The sequence below is a fragment of the Acomys minous genome (genome assembly GCF_964271855.1).
Source record: "Acomys minous genome assembly, chromosome: 9".
NCBI classification, from domain to species: Eukaryota; Metazoa; Chordata; class Mammalia; order Rodentia; family Muridae; genus Acomys; species Acomys minous.
This window is the reverse complement of record NC_140490.1, coordinates 28,908,725-28,927,138: the sequence shown is the minus strand read 5'-3', so window position 1 is coordinate 28,927,138 and position 18,414 is coordinate 28,908,725. Positions and strand designations below refer to the sequence as shown.

Below are 18,414 nucleotides of genomic sequence, written 5' to 3'. Positions count from 1 at the left end.
AGGAAGGATGGCCTGAAGGTCTGTCTCACCATTGCAGAGCTTTCAGAGAACAAGGCAGGGGGTTTCAGGCGGCTGTTTTGGTGAAAAAAAGCCAGATCTAATTCCTGACATCCTTGTGTCAAAATGGTTTGTTTGTTTTTTTGTTTGTGGAGAGCAAGCAAATACTGAAGTGACTGCAGTGTGCCAGAATGACCACTTGACATGCAGCCCTTAGGTTTTGTGTCTTCTCTGGTTTATAAAACATCACAGTTACCCCATTGTCATTTCTGTTTGTTCGGTTTGGTTTTTTGTTTTCAAGACATGGTTTCTCTGTGGGTAGCCTTGGCTGCTCTGGAACTCACCCTGTAGACCAGGCTGGCCTCAAACTCAGGGATCCCTCTGCCTCCAGGATGTTGGTGTTAAAACTATGCACCACCATTACCCAGCACTCACTGTCATTTCTCTCTCTCTCTCTCTCTCTCTCTCTCTCTCTCTCTCTCTCTCTCTCTCTCTCTCTCTCTCCCTCCCTCCTTCCCTCCCTCTTTCTCTCTTAGTTTTTCAAGAAAGGGTTTCTGTGTATAGCCCTGATTATCCTGGACTCATTTTATATACCAGGCTAGCCTCGAACTCACAGAGGTCCGCCTGCCTCTGCCTCCTAAGTGCTGAGATTAAAGGCTCATTGTCATTTCTAACAGCATGTATCCTTGAACTCAGCCACATCTTGGGGCCTCAGTTTCTCTCTGAAGATTACCATCCCAAGTTTCTGACGAGCAAAGAGACTGTGTGAGGAGGCACACCTATCCCTGACTGTCTCCCAGAAGCAAAGGTTCAAATACAGATGGTTTATTTGGGAATCGATCCAGAGACAGCAGCAGGGAGATGGAAGGAGGTGGAACCGGGAGGAGGAAAGGCAGACAAGAAGGTATTCCCTGTGGTCTGTGGGTCCAAAGCTCTCGGTGCAGCTCTGGGAAGTAGTAGAAATGTGTCTCAGGATGACTGTGCCTTGGGCGGGAGGAGAGATTGTTTCTGGTCCAGCTGTGTGTGACACTGCTGAGGGGTGCTCCTGGAGTGATGAGAACTTCTTTTTACCAAACACACAGAAGGGTGGTTAGCATTCTACAGTGCCAGAAAGTTCCCTATGGTGGGGATGAAGATGCTAGACGTGAGAGATATCCAGAGTTCTGTGATATGCATATTCTGAAGGTTGTGGTGAGGTGCATAATTGTCCAGCCAAACACTCCTCAGGAGCCCTTGGTCCTCTACAGCTCCTGGCCCACTAAAGTAATAGAAAGAACACAGTTCAAGGTAAGGGGCTGGATGATACACAGGCACACACACATGCACATATGTGCTCACACATATACATGTACTTACCCACATGTGCAGACACACACAATTAAATAGTTTAATTGAGTTAAAGGATCTGTAATAAAAGAATTGTCCATAGAGGGTACTTGCTTGGCTGTATTTTGCTGTACCCCAATATGAATGTTTGTGATGACCTTCAAGTAAGCATTTGGGGGGCCAGGATCTCTGTCAACCCAGGATGTTCTTCAGCATGGGTGCCCTTAGGCAGAACTTTCTCCCTATAACTTCTCAGAAAGACATCATGTCTGGGCAGCACCCCCATGTTCTGTGCCTGGAATGTTCTGTGCAAAACACACTCTACAGCCCCATGATCACCCTTAGTATCCCTTCCTAAATTCAGCATTGAGTATTAACTGATAGTACTAACATGTTCAGGGGATGAGTGGGCTGCTGTCAGAGGCTGAAGGGGTACCCTGTCACCTCACCTGCAGGGATGCCTCGGCCTGCTGCCTCCTCACACTCAGATGGCTGTAGGCCTCAGTGTGAAGGGAGGAAACACTTGCTGGAATTAATCCGGATGTTCTTAGACTCAGGTGTCTCACACTGGCCTATTATTTATGCCCCTGCTTGTTCACAGGAACCTTATGAGAATGCTTTCTATTGAACGGGAGCCACATTCTACTACCATCCAGAGCATAAACTCCCAGAATAGACTCCTTACACTCCTTACCTCACAGACTGAAAGAAGAAGAGCAAACCAAAAGATGTTTATGAGATGTGGTCACAAAACACTGAGTGCTATTTTTATTTCTCCATCCCAGCCTCCATGCGTTCACACTGCCCCCTCCCCTGGTGAGAGGCAGGCCATCCTTATTTCTGTTTCTCTTTGGAAGACTAGGAAACAGTAGCCAGGGCCGTGGGCATGTTATGCATACACTTCACTAGGAGGGACACACTGGTCCAGGGCCTTGCATCCCTAACTCCTGGGCATAGGCCTGGTGCACTCACAGAAGGTGATACAGCAGTGTTTCCCATGAAATCCCCAGTGAGCACAGTGCCACTTTGTTACTCCCTGATCAGGCGCAAACACCGGTTTGTTTCCTGAGTCCCCTATAGTAACTGGTCAGTCTAATTCCACAGGGGCAGTCCCTGTCCCTTCTCCTCTAAGACATTTCTGGTGACCTCTATCTGGCCACAGCTGCAATTTCAACCCATCTGACTTCCTGTTTCTCAGTGAGAACTCAGTTCAAATCCCCTGTGCCCTGGGCTCAGTCTGGCCTATTTCAAAGTTTTCTTTTCTTCCACCTTGTGTCTGATCTTGGAGGCTTTGGGATGTGTTATCCTCACATGCAACCCTGGTATGCAATACTGGCACAGCATCTCTAGAAGTGACTGGAGCCCTTCGCAGGCTCCAGTGCTGGCTCTTGGCTTGATGCTTGAACTTTGCTTTGCAATACCAGAGAACCTTCTGAGTGCCTGGGACAGATTGCAGTGCTGTCCTCTGTAGTCATTTCCTTTCTGAACCTAGCCAAAGGAACCAGAGCTACAGTCACAAGCACTGCCCATCCTGGGAAAACACCGTAGCCCACAAAGTCAAGCTCTCTGAGACAGGACACAGCACTCAGGTCACACATGACAGGCAGAGCAGGCCAGTCTCACAGGTTTGAAGTCAGCTGTGCCTGGATTGCAACCCCAGCATTCTGTGGGCTTCTTATACTTCTTCATAAATACAGGCAAGTAATGAGCCTCTGTAAACTCAAGTCTTCTCATCAGTTAAGTAGGACTAATAATAATTGTACCTAGGATTAACATACGGGACTAATGAGCAAGACAGTAGAGCTTTTAAATGCTAATTAAGTATGAAATCTTGTACTTGGGCCTGGATGGTGTAAAGGGGTGTGTGTGTGTGTGTGTGTGTGTGTATGAGAGAGAGAGAGAGAGAGAGAGAGAGAGAGAGAGAGAGAGAGAGAGAGAGACAGACAGACAGACAGAGAGAGAGACAGACAGAGAGAGACAGAGAGAGAGACAGAGACAGAGAGAGACAGAGAGAGACAGAGAGAGAAACAGAGACAGAGACAGAGACAAAGAGAGACAGAGACAGAGACAGAGAGACAGAGAGAGACAGAGACAGAGACAGAGACAGAGACAGAGACAGAGAGAGATTCAAGCTAATCAGGCATCTGCAGAGCACCTAGGACACAGAGAACAATAAAGAAATGTAACACTAAGAGAAAAAAGCAATAAAGTATTGAAACCCAATAGATGGCTCAATAGTTCTCCCAGATCATAAAATAGTAGTGCTTATCCTTAACTATACCAATTTTTCAGGGATACAACCTACAGCAGAAATTCAACCTTCCAACAGAGAATTAACTAGAAGGGTCCATCTTCATTAAAGGTTGAAGGATGTTTTAGTGACGCCTGCATTTTGAGATGTTATTTCCAAACCTTGCAACACTTCACTTTTAGAGTCATCACCTTCAAGTCCAGTTTTCCTCCTAAGCTTGACTAGACAGCCTGATAGCAGGAGCTGAGACCTTTAAAGCCTACACTGAATACTCTGTATGCATAATCAGTATGAGGAAACCTGCAGGCCACACACAGCCTATTGGCAGTTTACATAAATAAAGTTTTATTAGAACATGGACATGTTGATTCACTCATGCATTGCTCAGGACTGCTTTCTCTGTGTAAATTAGAGTTGAGTGGGAGGAACAGAAATTGTTTTATCTGGGCTGGAGAGATGGCTCAGTGGTTAAGAGCGCCACCTGCTCTTCCAGAGGTCTCGAGTTCAATTCCCAGCAACCACATGGTGGCTCACAACCATCTGTAACATGATCTGATGTCTCATCTGCAGATAAAGCACTCATATACAATAAGTAAATAAATCTTTAAAAAAAAAGAAATTGTTTTATCTGAAAAGTATAAAACAGCTGCCACCACGGGTCTGGAGAGATAGCTCAGTGGTTAAGAGAGTTGCTGCTCCTCCAGGAGACCTCAGTTCAGTTCCCGCTATACATGGCCAGTGGCTCACCACCACCTCAACTCCAGCTCCCAAGGGCCTCAAACCTCCTTCCGGCCCCTAAGGACACCTGCATACACATGGCATACATTCACACAGACTCATACACATAAATAATAAGCATACACCTTTATCTTCGGGCCGTGCCACTTGCCTTTGATCCCAGCATTCTGGAGGCAGAGGCAGGAGGACCTTCATCAGTTTGAGGCCAGCCTGGTCTGTGTGGTAAGGTCTAGGTCAGCCAGGGCTATGCAGTGAAACCCTATCTCAGTAATAATAATAAAATAAATCTTTTAAATAATGCTATATGTCCTTTATTGAAATTGTTCATTAGTGTGTATCCTTTATCATATGTGTTTTTGGCAAAGCCAGCTATGCTTGGCACAGGCATGGCATGATGCTTGAACCTCAGTCAGGTACAAATGCTCTTCAGCCTTGTGCCCCCTCCCATTCCCCCAATCCCCTCACCCCCTTCACTTTATATGTCTTCCAGTCAGTCTTCTCCTGTCTTTCTATCCTCTGGTTATTAGCCAAGAGGCAAGAGATTAGATTATTCTCTTTACCCAAACTGGGCACTTTCCAAGCACCGGATCAAGCTGTGCGCCTGCCTCACTCATAAGAGCTTTATGCTAGCCTCGTCAGAAGCTGCCTCTCCTTTGGAGAACTTAGTCACCGACTTTTGTTGATGCCTCTAGGAGGCCAGAGATTATTTCAATCCGATATTAATTGCTTTCTTTCTGGCAGGATCTCGTGTATCCCAGGCTGGCCTTGCATTCTCTGGGTAGCGGAGGATTATCTTGTACTTTTGATCCTCCTGTCTTTACTTCCCCCGTGCTGGTGTTGTAACAGGAGTACCTTGTTTATCCACACCGGGTACTGCACCCAGGACCTCACTCACAAGCCTTACACGCACTCTACCCACTGAGCTGTATCCCAGGCCTCTCTGTATGTACTGCTTCCTTCCGAATCACGGTATTTATAGTATCTGACGGGAACAACTCCAGGGAGGAAAGACTTTATTCTGCCTCATGGTTTTCCTGGAGTTCAGTTCATCCTGACAGGGACAGCATCGCAAAACAGCTCAGTCCCTGGCAGCAGGGACGCGGGATGGGGGCTGTTCACCTTGTGGTAGAGCAGGGTCCAGAAGCCAGGTCTTCAAAGACCACACACCCTAAGCTGCCTTCTTCGTCCCCCACCTACTAGAGACTCTACAGCTTCTCCAAATAGTGCCCCTCCCTGTCTGGGGAACAAAACATGGCCTCGTGTAGAACACTTCAGGTTTATGTCATACAATGTCTCGGGTTTTCAGAATCTCCAGGAAGCCAGGGAGAATCTGGAGGGAAAAACGCCGCGTCCTGTGTCCTTTTCCTTCCCCCTAATCGCTAAGTTCTATGCCACCTCAGGAGAAGCGGATGTAGTTGTGAATACTGTTGGGCTGGCTACGGGTGGTAGCTTTTCCCTTTCCCTCACTTCCCCTCCCTAGTCAATAGGCTCTGTTCTTCACTGGATCAAATGGGACCCCCATTCATCTCAGAAACAAAAAACAAACTCACGCTTTTTCTTTAGCTTCACCTTCCCTCCTTGTGCTCTGCCCTGCTGGTTCTGTTTTTCTCATCTACTTCCTGTGGCACTATTTTCTGTACCTTTTGGTGTCTACTCATTCCTTTTCTCCTGTTTGTACTTTCCACCCGCTCATCCCACTCGGCCTTCATCTGTCCCTGTCTCTTTCATTTGCTCGACCATGGCAATGACGTAGACCTGACATAAACTTTTGTAAGAAGTATGTGCTATTTTACTGTCTTTGCTTAAGTGAAAGACACGGTTAATGTGTCTTTAAGGAAAAACAACTCTAAATTAATTACATGGTTAGTTTTCCTTTAGGGGACATATTTAAAAAAGATTATCCACCCACACTGTATGACTAGTTAGAAATAAATAATTGAAACAAGATACAATCATCACAGAGTGATTTGGTGAACACTGGTGATGTCTCATCATCTGGTGTTTTTCGTTGTTCAGCTGTTGTGTGTGTAGACAGGCCCAAGGCAGCCGTTCAGCCCACCACACAAAAACCTCCTACATAGGCAATTCTGTCTGACTCATAAACCTGAGTGATTTTCCCTTAGGAATGTCCTTGAAGAAAGGCAAGTTCTCTTCTGAGGTCATCTTCAGAATGGTGAATTATTTATTTGCTTTCTGTGATCTCAGAGGGCAAATACAAAAGGAATGTCATTAACTTAGACTTGCTATCTTCAAAATACAATTCTAATCTCTGATTTGAATATTGATTTGCTGGCGTGGGGGTTGTCTGTTCTCTCTCTCTCTCTCTCTCTCTCTCTCTCTTCTCTCTCTCTCTCTCTCTCTCTCTCTCTCTCTCTCTCGTGTGTGTGTGTGTGTGTGTGTGTGTGTGTGTGTGAGAGAGAGAGAGAGAGAGAGAGAGAGAGAGAGAAGAGAAGAGAAGAGAATTTTTTTCTTTACTTGTCATTTTGTAAAAAGTATTCATTTCATTTCCTGAAAAAATAAAAGTTAAGAAAATAAGTTGGGAAATTTCACTGGTCTCCACAACTGAAATTTCAGCACTGAGGAATAGAAGTGTCTGAGAGACGAGGTGCCTGATTGTAACCTCAGAAAGCAACCTGAACAATGCCTGTTTCACTAGAAAGGCAAAGGTAAGGCCAATGGGATTCTGGGTCCTTCCTTCCGAAAAGGCTTCTGTCCTTTTCTGTCCTGACACGGGGTTTGCTCTGGGCTGCCTGTGGTGGCCTGCTAGTGTGACAGAATGGTTACAGCCTTCCTTGGCTGTCAGTGTCAGGCACATCTCTGTGCCTGCTGCATTCTAACAGGCATGTAAGCGGACACCTTTAAGGTCCTTCTAGCGTGACTAGCAGTTGCACCAAAAATCAGTTTCCTTTTTTCACTTCAAACCACAGGTTGGCCTCCCAGTTTTCATTGTCACTCTCCAAGCCCAGTGAGGCCTTGAAGAAGGGATCCCTACCAGATGAGGAAAAGCAGCCTGCCAGCTGGAAGCCAAGGTTTAAATTGTAAGAGATAAAGTTCTTTTATGTTCACTGCCATATCCTTTAAGGCCTGCATTATTACGGCTGGTACCCTGACTGGCCCTCTGTCCTCCTGTATTCAGGCTGCTACAAAAAATAAAAATAAAAATTACATGGAAAGTGTTATAAAGACTGGAAATCCAAGCTGGGTGTGGGGGTGCATGCCTTTAATCTCAGCACTTGGGAGGCCGAGGCAGGTGGATCGCTGTGAGTTCAAGGTCAGCCAGGTCTACAAAGTGAGTCCAGGACAGCCAAGGCTACACAGAGAAACCCTGTCTCGGGGAGGCAGGGGCTGGGGTCGGGTGGGGTGGGAGACTGGAAATCCAGTTGTAGAACCTGGGAGTTGAAAGTCAAGGCAGCCAATACCTCAGGGCTGGTGAGGGCTGCAGCATACTTCATCCCAGAGCACTCCTGAGGCTCTTCCTGCTTGCCCATCACTAGTCCTCAGGATGAGGCTGATTTCCCTTCCCTTGGGCTTTCTAAACTCAAAAGAGATGCCCACCTCTGTGTGAGATATAAAATGACTGCTCTTTAGATGGACCAGACCTGAACTATCTAGTGACTTTTCTAATATTCCTCCTTAGTTATGATGAGGTTTAAGTTGCAGAAAAATGCAATGGACCCAGTTTAAAGAAAATACCAGAAATGGAGAACAAAGCACAACGATCCATATGTGTATTAACATGCCGTAAGGAAGTGCATCACTTACTTTATATGTGAATGCAAATTTTTACTTTAAAAAGTACTAACAGTGGCCTCAGGACATTAAAGTCCACTGTGGTGCTCTGGCTAAACCAGACAAAGGCTCAGACCCTGAATCTTCAGGCACTGGGTAGATGGGGTGTTTTCCAGGGTCAGGTCCTTGGACATCAGCACGCCACTGACAACTCCCATGGTGGAAGTGCACGATAGCTCACTCGGGGCTCTCATAAGGCCAGCAGTCTCTCTGACCAATCACCTCCCAAGGGCCCACTTGCTACTCCATCACCTTGAAATCCAGAATTTCAGCATATGAATTTGCGAGCAGAGGAAGACACAAAGCGTTCAGGCCAGCAGACTATAACACTGAGAGCATGTGGCAACTAAAGGACAATAGACGTCGCCTTCCCACGTGCCTGGTAAAGCCTTTCAGAAGCATGGCCCTTTTATCATTTCTCTCCTTTTTTTTTTTGTTGGGTTAGAGTAGCCCATCTTGTGGCTGCCCTGCCTCAGCCTCCTGACTGCTAGGACTGGAGTTATGCACCAATGTGTTTGGCTCTTTTCTTCCTTGTTTTCAGGTTTTCTTTACTATTCACTCTCTACCTGTTTCATGTTTAAAAGTTTTTATGAACAATGTTGTCTCTTTCCCCCTGCTTGCCAGGGGTGACAGCACACACGTGTATATAGGAGGTGGAGGCAGGAGCTTTACAAATTGGGGTTATTCTGGGCCATATTACAAGAATTTGTCTCAAAATCAACAACAAAAACTCTCAGCCCTTATTCTGTATCCATTTATCTTAACTGTGTTGGCAAAACGTTAGCAGGAATTAATTGCATAAGACCCCTAGGGATGAGTGAGAGCATGCAATGGGACTTGAAACATGTGGTCATTCAAAGGATCTGGTGTGCGTAGGGCACTTGACTTGTTTCCATCACTGTGAAAGTGAGGAAGCTATGGTCGTACCATAGGGGTGATGATAGACTGTTGTGAAACTGTCAAATGAGTTGGGCATACCTGTAATCTTAGCCCTGAATGGACAGAGGCAGGAGGAGTACCCCAAGTTCCAGGCCATCCAGGGCTACATAGTAAGATCATATCTCAAACAAAACAAAACAAAACAAAACAAACAAAAAAACCCCCAACAATAGCAACACACACACACTGGGGGGGGGAGTTTCTTTAAAAAAATTTTTTTTTCAAGACAGGGTTTCTCTGTGTAGCCTTGGTTGTCCTGGACTTTCTTTGTAGACCGGGTTGCCCTCGAACTCACACTGATCTGCCTGCTTCTGCCTCCCAAGTGCTGGGATTAAAGGCATTTGCCACCATGTCTGGCTCAAAAAAATTTTTAAACCTAGATAAGTTTAAAATATGGGGAATGGGGAGATGGTTCAGTTGGAAAAGTGTCTGGTGTGCCCTCATGAGGATCTGGTGGGTCCCTGAAAGCTGGGCATTGTGGTATAAGTCTATAACCTCAGTCCTGGGGAGGTGAAAACAGGAGGACCCCTGGAGCTGAATCAGTGATTCCCAGCTTCCTCCCGGAGAAGGTAGTTAGTCACTGAGGAAGTTACTTTCCTGCAGGAACACATGTATGTGGACATGAGCATACATACATACAAACATGAACACACACACACATACACACACACACACACACACACACACACACGAGAGAGAGAGAGAGAGAGAGAGAGAGAGACAGACAGACAGACAGACAGACAGACAGACAGACAGACAAAATTTTAGTCTAAAATTATTCACAATTATCTAACATTAAAAGGTATAATCTTCCCGGGCTAGGTGACACACACCTTTAATCCCAGCACTCAGGAGGCAGAGGCAGGTGGATCACTGTGAGTTCAAGGCCAGCCTGGTCTACCAAGTGAGTCCAGGACAGCCAAGGCTACACAGAGAAACCCTGTTTTGAAAAACCAAAAAAAAAAAAAAAAAAAAAAGGTATAATCTTTTAATTATGAATACCTTATTATAAGAAAGTAAGAAAAAATTCAGGAAGCATCTGTGTATTTCCTTTCTCACACTGGGTGCTGTTACATTTATTTCGTGTATCAAGCAAGTTTTATTTCTCCTATAAGCTTTTCTTAGTAAAATAGACAAATATATACGCTGCCTCTGCGTTTTTATGACAACACTTGTATATGCCACTAGAGAGGTGACATAGCAGACAGTAAGTGAAACAAATACTGAGTCTGTGGTGTTGAGGATCCAACCCAGCACCGCAGACATACTAAGCAAATCCAGCATGTGCTCAACCAGTGAGCCACAGCTACAGCCGAAGATGAATGCATTTCCATTAGCATCTTCTCTTTCTTCTCTCTATGCAGTGCCGGGGATAGAACCCATGGCTTTGGAAATGCTAAGCAGAGCATGTACCACTGAGTCACACAGTTTGCCCTTCTTGGTCATCTAATTTTATTTAGAAGTTCTGGGGACATTCCTGGGAACCAGACTCACAGATTTGTGTGCAGAAGTTCTGGGGGGGGGTGGGCAGGGGTGCGGCGGGGGGTGGGGTGGCGCGGAGGGCACGAGCTCTCAGAAGAAGCACTTGTGACAAGCCTGGACACTGCCACTGTGGAGCCAAGACAGCCCTGAAGAAATCTCCAAGCCGCTTGTGGTGGTGCACACCTTTGATCAGAGCATCGTCAAGGCAAGAACCAGGCCTCTAGAGTTCCTGGTGTCCTCTGGGAATTCTGGGATCCTTGGCAAGGTGGCTTCTTCCAGCTCCAGACAGTCTCTGGAGAGAAGCTGAGTTATGGGTCATTTGGCAAAATTCATTTATCTATCTACAAGGGGCCAAGAAAGGGCATAGTATTCATTTTGTTATATATACACACACACACACACACACACGAGAGAGAGAGAGAGAGAGAGAGAGAGAGAGAGAGAGAGAGAGAGAGAGAGAGAAATAAACCGAAAACATTGCAGAATAGAAAAAGAAAGGCATTGTAGGCAAGGGAAAAGTACAGAATAAATAATGAAAATTAACTAAAACTGAAATATAGTGGTATAGTGACATATTCACCCTACTCTAGGGGTCAAGACAGAGACCTTGACCAGGCTGGCCTCAAACTCACAGCAGATCCACCTGCTTATGCCTCCTGAGTGCTGGGATTAAAGGCATGCACCACCATGCAAGGCCTGGAAACTCATTCTTTAAGCCTGTTAATCTACTCAGATGAACAAATCTGGAGCGTGAGGAAGCAGCAAAAAAGAATACCTGTGCTCAGAAAAGAACGCATATATAGCAAATCTATGTCTTGGCTTATCAAGGAATTTCTAACCCCTGTATGTGTGCTTTGTGTGTCCTTGTGTGCCTGTGTAGTTGAATGTATGTGTGTATGTGTGTGTGTGTGTGAGAGAGAGAGAGAGAGAGAGAGAGAGAGAGAGAGAGAGAGAGACAGAGAGACAGAGAGACAGAGACAGAGACAGAGACACAGAGACAGAGAGACAGAGACAGAGACAGAGACAGAGACAGATAGACAGACACAGAGGAGGAACAGAGAGAAACAGAGAGCAGAAGGAGAGAGGGGAAGAGACTGAGGAAAAGACTTGCTTTTCTACGAATCAGCAGCTTTTCATCACCCTTAGAATCTTGGCATCTTAGTCCACCTGGCTTTGAATCCATTGAAAGAATTTTCTGTCATTGCAATGGCCGTTGCTGGGGTGTTTCCTAAACTTCAAGCCTGCTTTGAGCTTAGGAAGAGAAGTCTTCCTGAGCATATAGGGAAGTGGTCTCTGATGTAGGTAGACACCGACAGGCTGAAGCGTGCATGTGAAACCCACGAGATGCAAAGACCTGCCCCGATTTCCTCTCCCATCATGACAGTGATCAGTACGGCTTGCTTGGTTTGGTATTGAGGTTGGCTTGTATCTTCTGAGAACACCAGACAAATACTGGGGAACTTGAGGAGCCCACTCTGAGATTAAGCTTGGCGTCTGGGGTAAGGATAGGGGAAAATGGAAAATTATTGCTGGCTTCACTGGGCACCCAGGGCTGTGCATGAGAGCCCACAGAGGCCAGTTCCTCTTCGCAATCCTTTGGGCCACAAGACAGCAAAGGAGCGGTAAGGGCAGAGTGGAAAGTTTCCAGGTGGCGATTGTGTGGTTTCATGCCAAGTGTGTTACTCAGCCTTCACAGAGCTCCTGCTGGCATTTACCACGCAACAAAGGAGGAAGAAAAAGGACCTCTGCTTCCTCTCAGGTCACCTTGTTAGCCAGGTAAGGGGGTGGGGAGGGGAGGGGAGGGCTCTGAGAGGCGTTCCCCTGGTCTTTGTTCATTTTAAATCACAGGACATCAGCTATTTCTACTACTTTCGAGAATATAAGAATTAAAGTGTTTTGCCAAATTTGGTTTGCGAACCTCAGTATCTGAGGAAATGACACTTTAATTGGCTCACTTCCTGAAGGGTTTGTTTCACACTCCTGACTCAGATTACAGCAGCACAGTCAGGGGACAAGCAGCACTCCTTCCTCCTTTAGAGAGCTGGCAGCATGGTTGGTCAGGGCACAAGCTTTCCTCTTTCCTTCCTCAGAAAGCTGGCTGAGTAAATAAAGGTACTTTCCTCTCTGGTAATGTGGTTCTGGCTATATTTCTATTTATTTATTTATTTACTTAAATTATTGTTTGTTTTCGAAGATCTCTTTAAATGGAGGGTCAGCACATTTCTTGCTCCGGACTTTATTTCATTAGGAGCCCTAGATCCCTCTCTGGCCAACCGTCCAACTAAAACCCGAGGATTCATTATTGCCAAGTTATTTTTGATACTATCAGCCACTTCCATTGCACTTGAAGGTCTACTAAGGACTTGTTAAAAATTGATAGATTCTTCATGCTACACAGGAAATTGAATATATCACAATACTATCTCCCAAGTATAGCCAAGGACCCTGAAGAGGAAATACAGGCTCAAAGCCCCTGACTTTCCCTGGGAATGTGAACCTGTGTGTTCATATTTGACTTCTAGTCAGTCTGAAAATTTGTTCAGCTAATGCCTCCCTGGGCTCATTATATTTGCTTTGCAGAGTAAGTTCTTTTATAGAGAGGGGTGTGACTCGTGCTTATCATGGTACTGCTCACGATGGTCAAGTGTTAGAACCAGCCCACATGTCCACCAATAGGTGGAAAAAAAAAATCAAACAAACCAAACGTGTTACCTGCACACAATGGAGTCTTATTCTGCCATAAGGAAGGAGGAAATGAGCCGCTGTTGGAACATTGTTGCATCTGGAGATCATGTCTAGGGTCATATCCCAGGCTCAGAAAGGCAAATGCTGCATATGTAAAGTAATCTTTTTAAAACGACATGAAAGTAGAAGAGGAAAAAGACCAGGGGGAGAGGAGGTGGGGAACAAAAGGAGATACCAGACAGGTAAATGGGACAGAGAAACCCTGTCTCGAGAAAAAACAAACAAAAAACCAGAAAACCAGAAAAACAGACAGGTAAATGGGGTCAGACAAAGCACATCATATATATAAAGAAGTGTAAGGCACCACAGTATTTTGTACAATTTATATGTGCTGATTTAAATATCTAGGGTGTGGCAAAACCTAGCAGGGTTCCAGCACTGAACACAAGTGCCCAGTGCTAACCAAGAAACTATCTGAAACTGATATACTCCAGCAAGGGGGGAAAAAAAATCCATTTTCTCCGATGGAGATGTATCAACCACACTCCAGGGCAAGGCCGGCTGGTTGTCCAGGAGTAGTGAGACAACACAAAAATGAACTCAGTGGTCTTGTTGTGGACTTTTTTATTTATTGGTCTTTTGCCTATTTGTTTTGAGTTTCACTTTTGCGGTTTTCCAGAGGTTTTTTCTTGCTTTTTTAGTTTTAGTTTGTTGTTGTTGTTGTTAGTTTTCTTCTCTTGTTTTGAAAGACAGAGAGAATATAAAGTTAGGAGAAGGGGATAGAGACGTTGTAGGGAGAGATGGGAGAGGAGGAAAACATTAGCAACATACATTGTATAAAAACCTTGTGAAATAAATGTCTAGAGGTTGGAAAGATGGCTCTCGCTGGGTAAAACTGCTTACTAGGAATTCAGACCCAGCCATAGGGTTGGGGAGATGCCTGCTGCCACATCTGATGACCTGAGAACTGACCTCTGCAAGTTGTCCTCTTACCTCCACGTGCATGCGCACACACACACACACACACACACACACACACACACACACACACACAAATAAATAAAATTTAAATAAAAACCTTAAGTTCAAGGCTGGACAGATGGATGAGCTTAAGGTGAAAGCACTGACTGGTCTTCCAGAGGATACTGGTTTGATTCCCAGCACCTAACGTGTTGGTTCACAACAATCTCTAACTCCAGTTCTGATGTCTTTTAACCAGGCTGTTACACAGAGAAACCCTGTCTCAAAAAAAAAAAAAAAGTATAATTGTTATGATGGTATTATTTAACCACTATCAAGCCAATAAAAAAACCACAGACACCTGATAGATTTTAGATAAGCTTTATTTTATTTGGGGCTGGGCAGATATTAACCATCTAAAGCACCTTTACCTCCCAGTCCTCAGGCCATGTCAATTGCTCTAATCATTCCCATCTGGGCTACTTCCCATCCATGATTCCATAAATACTTGCTTATTCTCATCTGGGCTGCTTTCCTCCATCCACGCCGCATTGGCCGTGTGCTTCTCTCCATGCTAACCCATGGTGGCTGTGGCTCCTTCCTTCCCCTCTCCCTGTCTCTCTCCCATAATCCTTCTGTCCCCAAAGCCTGGGAACTTTAGAGCTGCCCAAGTGTCGGCCTTTTATTCAGTCAATCAGGAATAATGTCTCAGTCATTTTGGGGTAGGTGAGTGTCTGCTCATAAAAGACAACAAGCAGACCCCAGGGAGCAAAATAATTAACAATCAAATGCCAAACAGCAGACTGTGCTGCTACACACCAGAGAGAGTAGACAAGAAAATGTGTTTAGCATAGCAGCACCCAGCTGTAGTCTCCATTCTCAGGAATCTGAGGCGGGAGGATCATGGGGAGAGGTCAGTCCAGGCAACTCAGTGAGTTCTTGCTTCAAAATAAAACAAAGTGCTGAAGGCATAATTCAATGATAGAAAGCGGGCCTAGTATGCACAAGGTCCTGGGTTCAGTCCCAGTGCTAGGAAGAAGGGAGGGAGGAGTCAGTGCATAAATCACGGTTGGGGAGACTGCTAGAAAAACAAGTATACAGAGGAACAAAGCCAGAGACAAAAACAGCATTGGGAGGAAAGGGTACAGAGCATGGACCGCTCCATAAACAAACAAAAAGGCTGGCTACAATGGAGCTACACATCAAGGCAGATACTGGATACAAATTTCTGCATTTTTTGGTGAGTTACAACATCTGAGTCAATGGGGAGCCCCTTGGGAGCAGCTGACAGGTACTCAGAGCAGACTTGGGTTCAGAGAAACCAATCAAGTTGCCACTAAGGAAAGAAAGTTTCAGCTGGGCAGTGGTGGTGGTGCACGCCTTTAATCCCAGCACTTTGGAGGCAGAAGCAGGCAGATCTCCATGAGTTTGAGGTCAGCCTGGGCTACAGATCGAGTTCCAAGGACAGCCAGAGCTGTCACACAGAGACAAGTCTTGAACCCCCATCCCCCAAAAGAAAAGAAAGTTCAAAGAAGTGGAGGAGAGCACACAGGCTTCGAATGGGAGGTTGGAAAAGGGAAGGTGGCCAGGTCTGGGCAGAAGCAGAGCTCAGATAGGAGATGTGCTGTAGGCACCAGATACCCAGAACAGTTCTTATTGTGAAAGGAAAGAGATACTATCAAAGCAACACGCTTAGCTTTACATGTAGTGTCTGATCGCTAGATGGGGTCCTATGCACTAAACAGAGTGGATAGCCTTTCTTGGGAGGATAGCAGCAGGCTCGTACCTCTCACAGGCCTAGATCATCGCAGCAGGAAGGACCAGGAGTCATTCTTGAGTACAAAGCCAGCATACAATTTTACACTTTCTAATTTTTTCACTTTTTCTTTTTGATAGAGAGTCATGCTATGTGGCCCTAGCTGCTGACCTGGAACTCACAGAAATAAATACTCCTGGGACTGGTTGCTAAGAGCTGAGGTTGCAAGTATAAACCACCCTGCCTTACTTAGACTGTGTGTGTGTGTGTGTGTATGTGTGTGTGTGTGTGTGTGTGTGTGTGTGTGTGTGTGTGTGTGTGTGTGTGTGTTTGGTGCATGCAGAAGCCAGAGGAGTATGTTAGGTGTTTACCTGTTTTATCACTCTCTTCGTCATTCATTTGAGACAGAGTCTCTCACTAAAGCTGGAGTTTAGCTGGCAGTCAGCAAACTCCAGCGGCCCTGTTGTTTCTGCCTCACATAGTATGGGATTACAAGCGTGAAGAGGACCATGCTTGGCTTTAATTTGGTGTTTGTTTGTTTGGGTTGGGTTTTTGAGAGAGGGTTTCTCTTTGTAGCCTTGGCTGTTCTGGACTCACTTTGTAGACCAGGCTGGCCTTGAACTCACAGGGATCTGCCTGCTTCTGCCTCCCAAGTGCTGGGATTAAAGGCGTGCGCCACCACACCTGTCTGCTTGGCTTAAATTTAAAAACAATTTTTGAAATTTTTTTGCGCATGGATGTTCGGCCTGCATTAATGTCTATGTATTAGGTACACACAGTGTCTGAAACATGAATTTTTTGCAGATAATGGATGACATGATCCTTAGAGCAAAGTCTGGAAGGGCTCTGTGTTCATCAGTCCTGTCTCTGTGGGATTGGAATGCACTATTCCAATGCTTGCAGATATGTTCACCTTTCCAGAACCTCCCTGAAAACAATGATACAGGACTCTGATGATGACACTGACATGTAGACACCATCTGCACTGAGTCATCAACACCCAGTCTCTCCCCACTCTCAGAAGAACTTGGTGTAGGCTGAAAATACTAAGTGTTTAATCATGGTCTGGTCTTCTTCGTGATCAAGCCCCCACTCCCAAGGAGCCACCTGGTGTCACTTCATTAGAACAGGAGATGTTCCTGTTACCCAGAAAATATCAGGGGATTGGGTTCTCTGTGGCAGGACCTAGGCTCCAAAGCCAAATTTCAGACTAAAGCATGAAGCCTTACCCCAGGACATGGGGCTTCACACGCTTTAGGAGCCGTTGCCATGAGCTGCCAGGAGTGTCACAATAGCATGTGCTTAATGTCAAAGTCTGCAGCCAGATATGTGCTTGATGCCACATTGGCCCTTACGTGACCAGACACATTTCTGTTTTGATGGAACTTATTGGTTGGTAGTAGAAACAGACATTAATTTACCCAACAAGTAAGGACACCACGTAAGTCCAACTAGCAAGAATTAGTAGAAAAGAAATGCAAGGGGTGTGTGTGTGTGTTTGTGTGTGTGTGTGTGAGAGAGAGAGAGAGAGAGAGAGAGAGAGAGAGAGAGAGAGAGAGAGAGAGAGAGAGAGAGAGAGAGAGAGATCTTACAATGGTTTATTAAACCTTTTTTTTTTTTCAAAGTTCGGTCTTCTTTTCTGTGTCTCCTCCTCTTATTCTTTGTTTCTTCATTTTGATTTGGGACAAGATGTCCCTCTGGCCAGTTGTTAAATATGAACATCTTTCATTCGTGGTTTATTGATTTAGGTTATGCCGCCCAGCTAAACATCACTTTCCAAATGCCAAGCAGAGTGCTGGAGATGCAGCCCAGATGATACAGGGCTTGTGTAGGATGCCTGAAGCCCCCATCCAATTCCTGGTATCACAGAAATTGAGTTTGGTGACTCATCCTTGTAATCCTAATACTTAGCATATGGAGGTAGCTGGAAAGTTCAAATTTAGGCAGTGTGAGGCAGCCTCAACTGAGGCTGCATAAGGCTTTGTTTCTGTTTTAAAAGTTACAAAGCTAGCCTGGTATTGTAGCACACAGCTCTAATCCCAGCACTCAGGAGGCAGAGGCAGGCAGATCACTGTGAGTTCAAGGCCAGCCTGGTATACAAAAGTAAGTCCAGGACAGCCAGGACAGCCAGGACTGTTACACAGAGAAACCCTGCCTTTAAAAACTTAAAAAAAAAAAAAAGTTACAAAGCTAAGCACATTACTAGCAACTAAAGCATAAAAGATGTCATTTCATTATAAGCCAGTGCTGGGAGCCCAGGTTTCTAATGGCAGCTACACAGGGCAGTAGGATAGAAAGTTCAGGGCCAGTTTGAGCAATTAAGTAAGACTCTGCCTCAAAGTAAAACATAAAAAGAAGCTAAGAGTGGTAGTGCAGAGATGCCAATTTCCAATTTCGGGGTTTGGGGGGCAGAGGCAGGAGGATCAATTTAAGTCCCAGATTTATATAATGATGACGATGATGATGATGATGATGACGACAATGATGATGA

General features: G+C 45.4%; 1 protein-coding gene and 1 long non-coding RNA gene across 11 annotated transcripts in view; one reads left to right on the top strand and one right to left on the bottom strand.

Annotated features, from left to right (window-relative positions):
• Positions 1-842: 842 nt before the first annotated feature.
• LOC311606105 (uncharacterized protein) overlaps positions 843-18,414 on the bottom strand; it is a 32,179-nt gene continuing 14,607 nt past the window's right edge. For 2 of the 10 annotated variants that reach the window (XR_014782199.1, XR_014782201.1), the window contains exons 4-6: positions 14,286-14,445; positions 13,235-13,351; positions 10,108-10,863 (exon numbers count right to left, since the gene is read on the bottom strand). The gene's annotated coding sequence lies outside the window, so the exon portion shown is untranslated. Of the gene's footprint in view, positions 1,256-10,107; positions 10,864-13,234; positions 13,370-14,285; positions 14,446-18,414 lie in introns of those variants that run through there. The other 8 variants (XR_014782197.1, XR_014782200.1, XR_014782202.1 and 5 more) reach the window with 8 other exon arrangements.
• LOC311606107 lies at positions 11,811-17,135 on the top strand. The gene is made up of 3 exons (XR_014782209.1): positions 11,811-12,298; positions 16,064-16,144; positions 16,728-17,135. It is a non-coding gene; the product is annotated as an uncharacterized lncRNA (long non-coding RNA).